This window comes from Ptychodera flava, unplaced genomic scaffold (assembly GCF_041260155.1).
Source record: "Ptychodera flava strain L36383 unplaced genomic scaffold, AS_Pfla_20210202 Scaffold_114__1_contigs__length_228029_pilon, whole genome shotgun sequence".
Taxonomy (NCBI): Eukaryota; Metazoa; Hemichordata; class Enteropneusta; family Ptychoderidae; genus Ptychodera; species Ptychodera flava.
The window spans coordinates 174,671-186,924 of NW_027248296.1; positions in this window are offsets into that span (position 1 = coordinate 174,671).

Here is a 12,254-nt window from a genome sequence, read left to right on the forward strand (position 1 = left end):
GCAGGGTTCTAAGGGCATTTTAATATTCTCCCCGAGGCAGTTTACTGCCGAGATGATAGAAGCTTAATAAAGTCTCTTACTGATTAGAAGTGGTCAAAAAAAGTCATGATAGAACGGATGTAGTGCTATGTTGTCTTGTATCAGGAATAAAGTGACCAATATGCTCGGTAGTGTTTGGCAATGCCGACCACTAAAAGTGGCGAGGACTAGAAAGTCGGCCGTTAAATTTAGTGACTCTTAGCGGGCAGCTTGTGACAAGTGCCCAATAAAGAGCTGACTATATTCCCCAACTAATTTATGGCAATTTCAAAAGTTATACACAGGCAGAAGACTTTGAGTTTGCCAGTAGAGTACTAGTCCAGTCAAAATAGGGTTAGACCCACCACAAATTGCAACAGAATTTTTCTCTTCGGAATGCATTTCAGAGAGGTACCCAGAACAACATATTAAAAGTTTACTCGAATCCACCTTGGGGAAATATGTCTAATTTGCATAAATCAAATATGGCGGCCAACCATCCAACAAAATAACATAATTTGCTATATATCACATGTTAAACAAGTTATTTCAGTGATTTCAAAGTCTGACACTAGTAGTATTCGGCCCAGGGAATTATTTTGGAGGTATAATGTTCCTTATAGGTACTTTATTAATTTGCATAATTCCAATATGGCGGCCAACATTCCTACAAAAGACATTTTCGGTCATATACCATATATTAAACAAACTCATTCAGTGATTTTAAAGTTAAAAGTATATTTTTTTGGCATGGACAAACGATTTTCGAGATGCTATGATTTACATAGGTAATTTGTTAATTTGCATAAATCCAATATGGTGGCCAACATTCCTACAAAGGACATTGTCGGTCATACACCACGCATTAAACAAGCTATTTCTTTGATTTTAAAGTTTTAATATTTTTCTTGGGTATAAAGAAACACTTTTAGTGGCTCAATTTTTACAAAGGCTCTTTAATAATTTGCATAAATTAAATATGGCTGCCATATTAATGCCCCATGGCTTAATAGCTTCTAATATAAATAACGGTTTTGGTATAGTTTTTAGCACTAGGAAACTATCAAGAAGAAACTGTTAAATCCTTGGACATTCATTTTTAAATTTTTTTGATTTTTCTGTATATGACGACTGTTAATGTTAATGAATGTTAGTCTAATGAATGATATATTCTCTTTTTAAATATAACATTGAATTCATCTGTGTGTGGCATTTTCGTAATTTGTAAGGGTGTTTAACACTCTACAGTGTCAAAGCATGTTATCTGTAATGTTTACTGTTAAAAAAAGGGGTGTTCAAAATCTTTAGTTTTTAAATTAGACTGAACCCCCTTCTTATGGATGGGTGCACCTTTATAAGATCCCTTAGATGATAGGCAAGAAGTCATCACACATACCAGCAAAGTACAATAAACACAACAAAGCTAAAAAAAAACAGAAAAAACGATATGACCGAAATAAAAAGTGTCGTAATACACACAAATTGAAACTTAGCACTATTGCAAACAATGTCAGATTCATAAAAACTTTCTGGACACACAAACTCAAAAAATCTGAAAACTGCATGCTTTAGCAAAGACTTACAATTAATCCAAACACAGAATCCAACTATTACACAATACAAAGAAGTACATCTGAGTCAATTTTCCAGTGTAACAGTTGGATTCTGTTGGGCTAATGAGTTGTTTGAATTAATTTTAAGTCTTTGCTAAGCCTGCAATTTTCAATTTTTGTGAGTTTTGTGTGTTGATCAAGTTTTGAAGAGTCTGACATTGTTTGCATCAGCGCTGAATTTTAATTTGTCTGTATTGTGGCATGTGTTATTTTTGGTCACATTATTTTATTTTTTGCGTTGTTATTATCTTTGTTGTGTTTATTGTATTTTTGCTGTTATATGTGATGACTTCTTGCCTATCATCTAGGGGGATGTACCAAAGATGCACTCGTCCATAAGGAAGGGGTTCAGTCTAAATTAGAAACTAAAGCTTTTTGTCCACGACTTTTTAAAACAGTAAACATTAAAGATTACATGTTTTAACACTGTAGAGTATAAAGCACATATAAAAATCACAAATAATGCCGTACACAGATGAATCCAATGTTATATTCAGAAAGAGATTATTATTAGATGACTAACAATCATTAACGGTTGTCATATTTAGAAAAATCACAAATAATTAAAATTGCATGACTTTCTTACAACTCAATAGTAAACGCACATCAACATATACGTATTTTAATCCGTTCGGAAGTCTTATGTGTAAGTCTACCAAATTTGCTTTAACATTCTTTTCAAAATACAATATATTTATAGGGTGTTTTAACGAATTCAGGTATCACAGACACCTATTAAAATAAACTTTTATTTGTAAATGGATCGTTATTGTATGTAAATTTATTGTATATTTTGTACATTTTTAAAAATAAATGTTCAAGGACTTAATGTGGAGCTGGACGTTGCCAACACAGGTTTTTTCGAAGGAATATTTCTCATCTAAGATGACAAGGAAACCCTTACAAACTATTTTGTGAAATGTAATATTTCACTTGAAACAAGAGTATATCCTCATTCTAAAATGGCATGGGCTGAACGACTGACACTAAAAAAAAGCTTAAAATCATGGTTAGCAAAATAAAAATGCCTCTAATTCAAAATGTAAGAATTTTATTGCAAAACAAAATAGTTGTTTTGTTATATAGCATTTAAAACATAATGTGAAAATTTCAGAAAATATGACCCAGCCAGAACAGAGTTATCTTCTTTGGAAATCTTGAAATTCGGATAAAAGGGAAGCAGGAATTCGGGTGATTTGCATACATTTGCATACATTGACCCTTCTATATCATGCAACTTACGACTGCTTGCCAAGCTAAAAGGTGAACCTAACCAATTTTTAATCTCGGGTTAACAAATTAATAAAAATTGGAAGAATATTTGCAAAATACAGTGCGTTGGGTGCAGTGCCCTCATGACAGTTTTTTCTTGATATTCCTATTCCTAAAAACGCTACCATATCTTATTTATATTTGAAGCTATTTTGGCATTAATTTGGCAGCCATATTTAACTTCTGAAAATCATCAAAGTGTCTTTTAAAAACATTAAACCACAAATGGTGTTTCTTCATGCTCAAGAAATATAATTAAACTTCAAAATGGCTGAAATAGATTGTTCAATACATTTTATGACAGAAAATTTCTTTTGTATTGGATTTATGCAAATTAACGAAGTGCCAACGCAAATCATTGCACCTCAAACATCATTTGACCTTGCCAAAGAAATATACTTTTAACTTTGAAATCACAGAAATAGCTTGTTTAACCCTTTGACTGCTGTAAATTTTTTACACCAAAATTTTAATGCGATATTTTACCAATTTCTGTGAACATTTCTGTACATTTTTTCATAATTTTGGACCAAATGGATATCATTTTTCAGCAGCTACAGATTTTAATCAAAATTTTGGCAAAAAGCAGAAAAATTGACTGTGGTACATTTTATAAAGTTGACAAAAATAGACTTTGGCGCCCAAAGGGTTAATACATGGTATATGACAGAAAATGTCTTTTGTAGGTATGTTGGCAACCCTATTGGAGTTATGCAAATTAACGAAGTACCTAAGCAAATCATTGCATCTCGAAAATTGTTTGTCCATGCCAAAGATATACACTTTTAACTTTGAAATCACAGAAATGGCTTGTTTACCCTTTGACTGCTGTAATTTTTTACACCAAAATTTTAATGCAATATTTTACCAATTTCTGTGAACTTTTCTGTACGTTTTTTTCATAATTTTGGACCAAATGGATATCATTTTTCAGCAGCTACATATTTTTATCAAAATTTTGGCAAAAAGCAGAAAAATTGACTGTGGTACATTTTATAAAGTTTACAAAAATAGGCTTTGGCGCCAAAAGGGTTTAATACGTGGTATATGACACAAAATGTCTTTTGTAGGTATGTTGGCCACCATATTGGATTTATGCAAATTAACGAATTACCTATGCAAATCATAGCATCTCGAAAATCGTTTGTCCATGCCTAAGAAATATACTTTTAACTTTAAAATCACTGAAATAGCTTGTTTAGTGCGTGGTATATGACCGAAAATGTCTTTTGTAGGAATGTAGGCCGCCATATTGGAATTATGCAAATTAACGAGGTGCCTATATAAAACATCATACCTCCAAAATGATTCCCTGAGCCAAATAACTAGTGACAGACTTTGAAATAACTGAAATAGCTTGTTTAATATGTGATATATATTAATAATAATAATAATAATAGTTATTCCACTTGCACTGTAGGCCTCCAGCCCTATGTACTGGAATATTCTTATACATTACAGAAAAAGAAGTAGTTACAGAACACAGTGACCTTGAGAATGTAAATGAAATACAGTGAATTTCTTTCAAAAGGGAATAGGAACAGCATTTCCCGATGACAATACAGTAAAAAATAAATCAGTTAACCAACTCTTTTCTTTTCTTAAATGCATAAAATAAGTACAAGCTTAACTTTCTTAGGACATTCGTATTTTGTGTTGACATCAGTTGTATAAATTTATCTATTGAAGGGTGATAAGAAATTGAGCAGGTAAGTATTTTGCCCTGATGGAGTCGTATATCTTACATTGTAATAAAAAATGATATTCGTTTTCGATGCATCCAATGTTACAAATACACAATCTATTTTCACGTGGGGTATTCTTTCGTCGACCTTGTTCGATATGAAGTGAGTGGTTAGATAACCGAAAAGATGTTAACGTGGCTTTGAAAATGGGCTTCAAGGTGGTGAGAAGGTAAGGTTCTATCAGCAGAGCAGTTTTAAAAAGTCTAAAAGATTGTAGCCTGCTGTATGTACTAATTTCCACGTTCCAATCTTGCAGGTCTATATCTAAACATCGCTGCCTAAACTCAGAAAGAAATTTTGTTTCGTTACCAACTCCCTGATTGTACCATGCCTCGGCAAACCCATAATGAAACAGTAGAGATCTCACAGCTTTTGCCCAACACTCACAGTTTCTTTCAACAAGTTTACATTGCTCCTGGTACGCATGAAAAATATATCTGTTAACATCAACAGTTGTTAAACGTAGCCAGAACTTGATTATTTTTGGAAATCTTAACGCTCTCATACTAAATCTTCCCAGCTCTCCTCTCACAGCAATATTAACAACTGAACCATGTTGGCGCAAAAGAAATTTACAAAACTTAAAATGTATTCTTTCTATATCAGGCGCTTGAATATACCCCATACCTCTGAGCAATAATTCAAAATTGGTGATATTTTTGCATCAAAAATCTTCAAGCATGTTCTGATTGGTACATCGCCTATAGCTTTGAGTTGAGAGGTTACAGAGTATAAAGCTTTAGCGGCTTGATCCGCTAACACTTTTTGAGCCTTAGACCACATGCCACTACATGAAAGTACTATACCAAGATACTTGAAATAAGTAACCACTTTGACTGGCTGGCCCCGATAAAACCATTTTTCATAGTTTCGCAAACGTCCACCTCTTCTAAAAACAACAATATTTGTTTTTTCAAGATTCACAGTGAGTTTATGTTTTACACAGTAAGAGTCTAACTCGTTGAGTAATCTCTGCAGTTTGATTCTCGTTTCAGCAATCAGAACCATGTCATCCGCAAAAAGGAGATAGAAAATTTGCACCAATCCCATAGAACAGCCACTCACCCAAGTATTCAAAGTAAATTCTTTATGAAGATCGTTAAGGAAAAAGGAAAAAAGAAAATGGGAAAGTATACAACCCTGTCTGACCCCGTGTGGACAACTTGAAAAACTCAGTAAGCCCTTCCCTTCGAGAACACATGTTTTCACCTCGGAGTAAATGGCGTGCAACATTTTAAGCATTTTCCCCTTAAGTCCTGCTTCTCTTAACTTAAGGAAGAGGGTTGTTCTATGAACTCGGTCAAACGCCTTCTCGAAATCAACAAAGGCGCAATACAATCTACCATGGCTAACACTTAAATATTTTTGAACAAGTGTATGTAAAATAAAAATATTGTCTGCCGTAGTATACCCTTTACGGAAGCCAGCTTGTTCTTCTCTGAACTGTACACAATTGTCTTGCCAAAATTGCAACCTATTATACAAATTCTGGTAAATATTTTGCTAATGACAGGTAAAAGTGTTACCCCTCTATAATTGTTTGGGCTCTGTTTATCGCCCTTCTTAAAGATTGGTATAATAATACCTTCAGCCCAAATCGAGGGAAAATTGCTCGAATTGAAAATAGCATTGAAAAGTTCACGTAACATGGGAATAAGTACAGAACTACATGCCTTAAAAAACATTGGCGGGATTCCGTCTATTCCAGGTGATTTGTCACTTTTTAAACAATTGATACTTGCTACTATTTCTTCAACAGTAATCGGTTGATCTAAAGCGTCAATGACGGTTTCGTTCACCTCCGAGATCTCTACATTCGTAAAAATGTCAATAGACTCATGCAAGTATGTCAGCAGATCTCTATATTGTTCTTGATCCTTGCTGTCCTGAGGGTTGTAAAGATTCTGAAAGTAGTTAAACCATGCCTCATTATTAATGCTTGGTGGTGTGTGAATTTTCCGCTTTTTAAAAAACGACCAAAACTTCTTTGAATCCTTATCCCTTAGTGCTAAATCAATTCTATGGAGTCTATCTATCTTAAACTTGGATTTTTTTTCCTTTATTAAATTGCGATACTCTTTTTTCTTTTGTTTGTACTGCTCCAAATATTCCAGATTCCTGTTCTTCCTGTACATAGTCAAAGACTTGTAAACTGAATTACGAGCTATCTGGCAATCTTCATCGAACCAAGTGTTTGTAATCCATGCCCAACGCTTTGAATCATTCATTTGAGGCTTGGCAGCTTTGTAAAAAAACTGATTAAACTTAGTTGCCAAGCTATTGACATCTCCTTCAGAAGTAAGAAGATCTGTAAATTCTGAGCTAAGAGCTTCGTAAGGACTTTCAGAAAACTTATTAACAAGTCTGCTGTATCAATACGATACTTTATGAATGGTTTTGAAGGTGGTACTTGTTTGGTGTCACTGATACTACGCCCATCACTTGTACACTTTTGTATGTTTTGTATGGGCATTGAAAATGAAAAGAGCAATGGAAAGTGGTCAGACTCAATTCGATTACCAACTCTAAAATACAAAATGCTGGATAGTAGTTCTCTACTGACTAGCAAATAATCGATAGTGCTTCTACCAGTACCACTGATAAATGTATATTCTCCATTGCTGTCATCTCTTGTCCGACCATTTACAATACTGAGAGAAACTGTTTTACACAAATTGATGAGATTTTCCCCATATTTGTTTGTCTCGGAGTCACAATTTTTACGCAACATAATCTGAGTATCTTCCATATAATCTAAGTCGTCAATAGGCAAATGATTTACACTATCGTGTACAATAAAGTCTTCCAGTTGGCTTGTACGAGCATTGAAATCTCCAAAAAGAATTGTCTGGCAATTATGGTATGTGCTACGAAAATCGGCAATTCTTTCCTCAATATAGTCAAAAATACCCTCATTTGCATACTCCGATGATCCTTGTGGGGTGACATACACTAAGCCAAGTAACCATGTAGTACTATCTTTTCCTGGCAGACAAAATTTCAACCAAATGACATCCTCATTATCACTGTGCAAATGTGTTACATATTTACAAAATTCATCTCTGATAAAAATAGCAACGCCACCTGATGGTCTTCCCCTGTTGATTTGGGTGTATGTGATATATAGCCAATTGTGTTATTTTGTTGGATGGTGGCCGCCATATTTGATTTATGCAAATTAGACATATTTCCCCAAGGTGGATTCGAGTAAACTTTTAATATGTTGTTCTGGGTACCCCATTAAAATGCATTCTGAAGAAAAAAATTCTGTTGCAATTTGTGGTGGGTTAGGTGCCAAAATATCGTAGATTGACTGGACTAACTACCCATCGCCTGTCAAAAAAGTAATAAAGACAAAAATGTACAAATTTTATTCTGCGTCTACATTTACTGCAGATGGAACAATCTATTTCTGGCAAACATGAATTTAGATTGATTTTCTTTTTGATACAAAATTTACCATTCAATGACTCAGCATAAATGTAATAACGGAAATGCCAAAGGATATGTACGTTGGACTGACAGGGTTCTAAGGGCATTTTAATATTCTCCCGAGGCAGTTTACGGCCAAGATGATGGAGCTTAATAAACTCTCTTACTGCTTAGAAGTGGTGAAAAAAGTCATGATAGAACGGATGTAGTGCTATGTTGTCTCGTATCAGGATAAAGTGACCAATATGCTCGGTAGTGTTTGTCAATGCTGATTACTAAAAGTGGCGAGGACTAGAAAGTCGGCCGTTAAATTTAGTGACTCTTAGTGGGCAGCTTGTGACAAGTGCCCAATAAAGAGCTGACTATATTCCCTAACTAAAGTACAGCAATTTCAATGGTTATACACAGGCAGAAGACTTCGAGTTACCAGTAGAGTACTACCCATTGCCTGTCAGAAAAGTAAATAAAGTCGAAATGTACAAATTTTATTCTGCGTCTACATTTACTGCAGATGGAACAATCTAGTTCTGGCAAACATGCATTTAGATTGATTTTCTTTTTTATATAAAATTTACCATTCAATGACTCAGCATAAATGTAATAACGGAAATGACTTGTGATATGTACGTTGGACTGGCAGAGTTATAAGGGTATTTTAATATTCTCCCCGAGGCAGTTTACGGCCGAGATGATAGAAGCTTATAAAGTCTCTTACTGCTTAGAAGTGGTCAAAAAAAGTGATGATAGAACGGATGTAGTGGTATGTTGTCTTGTATCAGGAATAAAGTGACAAATATGCTCGGTAGTGTTTGGCAATGCCAAACACTAAAAGTGGCGCGCACTAGAAAGTCAGCCATTATATTCAGTGACTCTTAGCGGGCAGCTTGTGACAAGTGCCCAAAAAGAGCTGAGTATATTCCCTTCCTAAAGGACAGCAATTTCAATGGTTATACACAGGCAGAAGACTTCGAGTTTGCCAGTAGAGTACTACCCATCGCATGTCAGAAAAGTAAATAAAGACAAAAATGTACAAATTTTATTCTGCGTCTACATTTACCGCAGATGGAACAATCTATTTCTGGCAAACATGAATTTAGATTGATTTTCTTTTTTATACAAAATTTACCATTCAATGACTCAGCATAAATGTAATAACGGAAATGCCTTGTGATATGTACGTTGGACTGGCAGGGTTCTAAGGGGATTTTAATATTCTCCCCGAGGCAGTTTACGGTCGTGATGATAGAAGCTTTATAAAGTCTCTTACTTCTTGGAAGTGGTCAAAAAAGTCACGATAGAACGGATGTAGTGCCATGTTGTCTTGTATCAGATATAAAGTGACCAATATGCTCGGTAGTGTTTGGCCGTTAAATTTAGTGACTCTTAGCGGGCAGCTTTTGACAAATGCCCAATAAAGATCTGACTATATTCCCTACCTAAAGTACGGCAATTTCAATGGTTATACACAGGCAGAAGACTTCGAGTTTGCCAGTAGAGTACTACCCATCGCCTGTCAGAAAAGAAAATAAAGACAAAAATGTACAAATTTTATTCTCGTCTACATTTACCGCAGATGGAACAATCTATTTCTGGCAAACATGAATTTAGATTGATTTTCTTTTTTATACAAAATTTACCATTCAATGACTCAGCATAAATGTAATAACGGAAATGCAAGTGATATGTACCTTGGACTGACAGGATTCTAAGGGCATTTTAATATTCTCCCGAGGCAGTTTACGGCCGAGATGATGGAGCTTAATAAACTCTCTTACTGCTTAGAAGTGGTGAAAAAAGTCATGATAGAACGGATGTAGTGCTATGTTGTCTCGTATCAGGAATAAAGTGACCAATATGCTCGGTAGTGTTTGTCAATGCTGATTACTAAAGTGGCGAGGACTAGAAGGTCGGCCGTTAAATTTAGTGACTCTTAGGGGCAGCTTGTGACAAGTGCCAATAAAGAGCTGACTATATTCCCTAACTAAAGTACGGCAATTTCAAGGGTTATACACAGGCAGAAGACTTCGAGTTTGCCAGTAGAGTACTATCCATCGCCTGTCAGAAAAGTAATAAAGACAAAAATGTACAAATTTTATTCTGCGTCTACATTTAGCGCACATGGAACAATCTAGTTCTGTCAAACATGAATTGAGATTGATTTTCTTTTTTATGCAAAATTTACCATTCAATGACTCAGCTTAAATGTAATAACGGAAATGCCTTGTGATATGTACGTTGGACTGGCAGGGTTCTAAGGGCTTTTTAATATTCTCCAAGAGGCAGTTTACTGCCGAGAAGATGGAGCTTAATAAAGTCTCTTACTGCTTAGAAGTGGTCAAAAAAAGTCATGATAGAACGGATGTAGTGCTATGTTGTCTTGTATCAGAAATAAAGTGACCAATATGCTTGGTACACTGTACGAAAAGTCAATTCGTCATACGATTTTCTGGGTGGCAACAGTCGACGAAGTAACACGTTTACCATGTTTGCCTGGGTAACACGGCAAATGCGGTACAAAGGTGGTACTTCGTAAACTTTTACCACCCAGATAAAGCATATGACAAATTTGACTTTTCGTACAGTGGTAGTGTTTGGCAATGCCGACCACTAAAAGTGGCGAGGACTAGAAAGTCGGCCATTAAAATTAGTGACTCTTAGAGGGCAGCTTGTGACAAGTGCTCAATAAAGAGCTGAGTATATTCCCTACCTAAAGTACGGCAATTTCAATGGTTATACACAGGCAGAAGACTTCGAGTTTGCCAGTAGAGTACTATCCATCGCCTGTCAGAAAAGTAAATGGAGACAAAAATGTACAAATTTTATTCTGCTTCTACATTTACCGTACATGGCACAATCTAGTTCTGGCAAACATGAATTTAGATAGATTTTCTTTTTTATACAAAATTTACCATTCACTGACTCAGCATAAATGTAATAACGGCAATGCCTTGTGATATGTACGTTGGACTGACAGGGTTCCAAGGGTATTTTAATATTCTCCAAAGGCAGTTTACGGCCGAGATGATAGAAGCATAATAAAGTCTCTTACTGCTTAGAAGTGGTCAAAAAAGTCATGATAGATTGGATATAGTGCTATGTTGTCTTGTATCAGGAATAAAGTGACCAATATGCTCGGTAGATGTTCGGAAATGCCGACCACTAAAAGTGACGAGGACTAGAAAGTCGGCCGTTAAATTTAGTGACTCTTAGCGGGCAGCTTGTGACAAGTGCCCAATAAAGAGCTGACTATATTCCCTACCTAAAGTACAGCAATTTCAATGGTTATACGAAGGCAGAAGACTTCGAGTTACCAGTAGAGTACTACCCATCGCCTGTCAGAAAAGTAAATAAAGTCGAAATGTACAAATTTTATTCTGCGTCTACATTTACTGCAGATGGAACAATCTAGTTCTGGCAAACATGCATTTAGATTGATTTTCTTTTTTATACAAAATTTGCCATTCAATGACTCAGCATAAATGTAATAACGGAAATGACTTGTGATATGTACGTTGGACTGGCAGAGTTATAAGGGCATTTTAATATTCTCCCGAGGCAGATTACGGCCGAGATGATGGAAGCTTATAAAGTCTCTTACTGCTTAGAAGTGGTCAAAAAAAGTGATGATAGAACGGATGTAGTGGTATGTTGTCTTGTATCAGGAATAAAGTGACAAATATGCTCGGTAGTGTTTGGCAATGCCAAACACTAAAAGTGGCGCGCACTAGAAAGTCAGCCATTATATTTAGTGACTCTTAGCGGGCAGCTTGTGACAAGTGCCCAAAAAGAGCTGAGTATATTCCCTTCCTAAAGGACAGCAATTTCAATGGTTATACACAGGCAGAAGACTTCGAGTTTGCCAGTAGAGTACAACCCATCGCCTGTCAGAAAAGTAAATAAAGAAAAAAATGTAAAAAATTTATTCTGCGTCTACATTTACTGCAGATGGAACCATCTATTTCTGGCAAACATGAATTTAGATTGATTATATTTTTTATACAAAATTTACCATTCAATGACTCAGCATAAATGTAATAACGGAAATGCCTTGTGATATGTACGTTGCAATTGCAGGGTTCTAAGGGCATTTTAATATTCTCCCCGAGGCAGTTTACTGCCGAGATGATAGAAGCTTAATAAAGTCTCTTACTGCTTAGAAGTGGTCAAAAAAAGT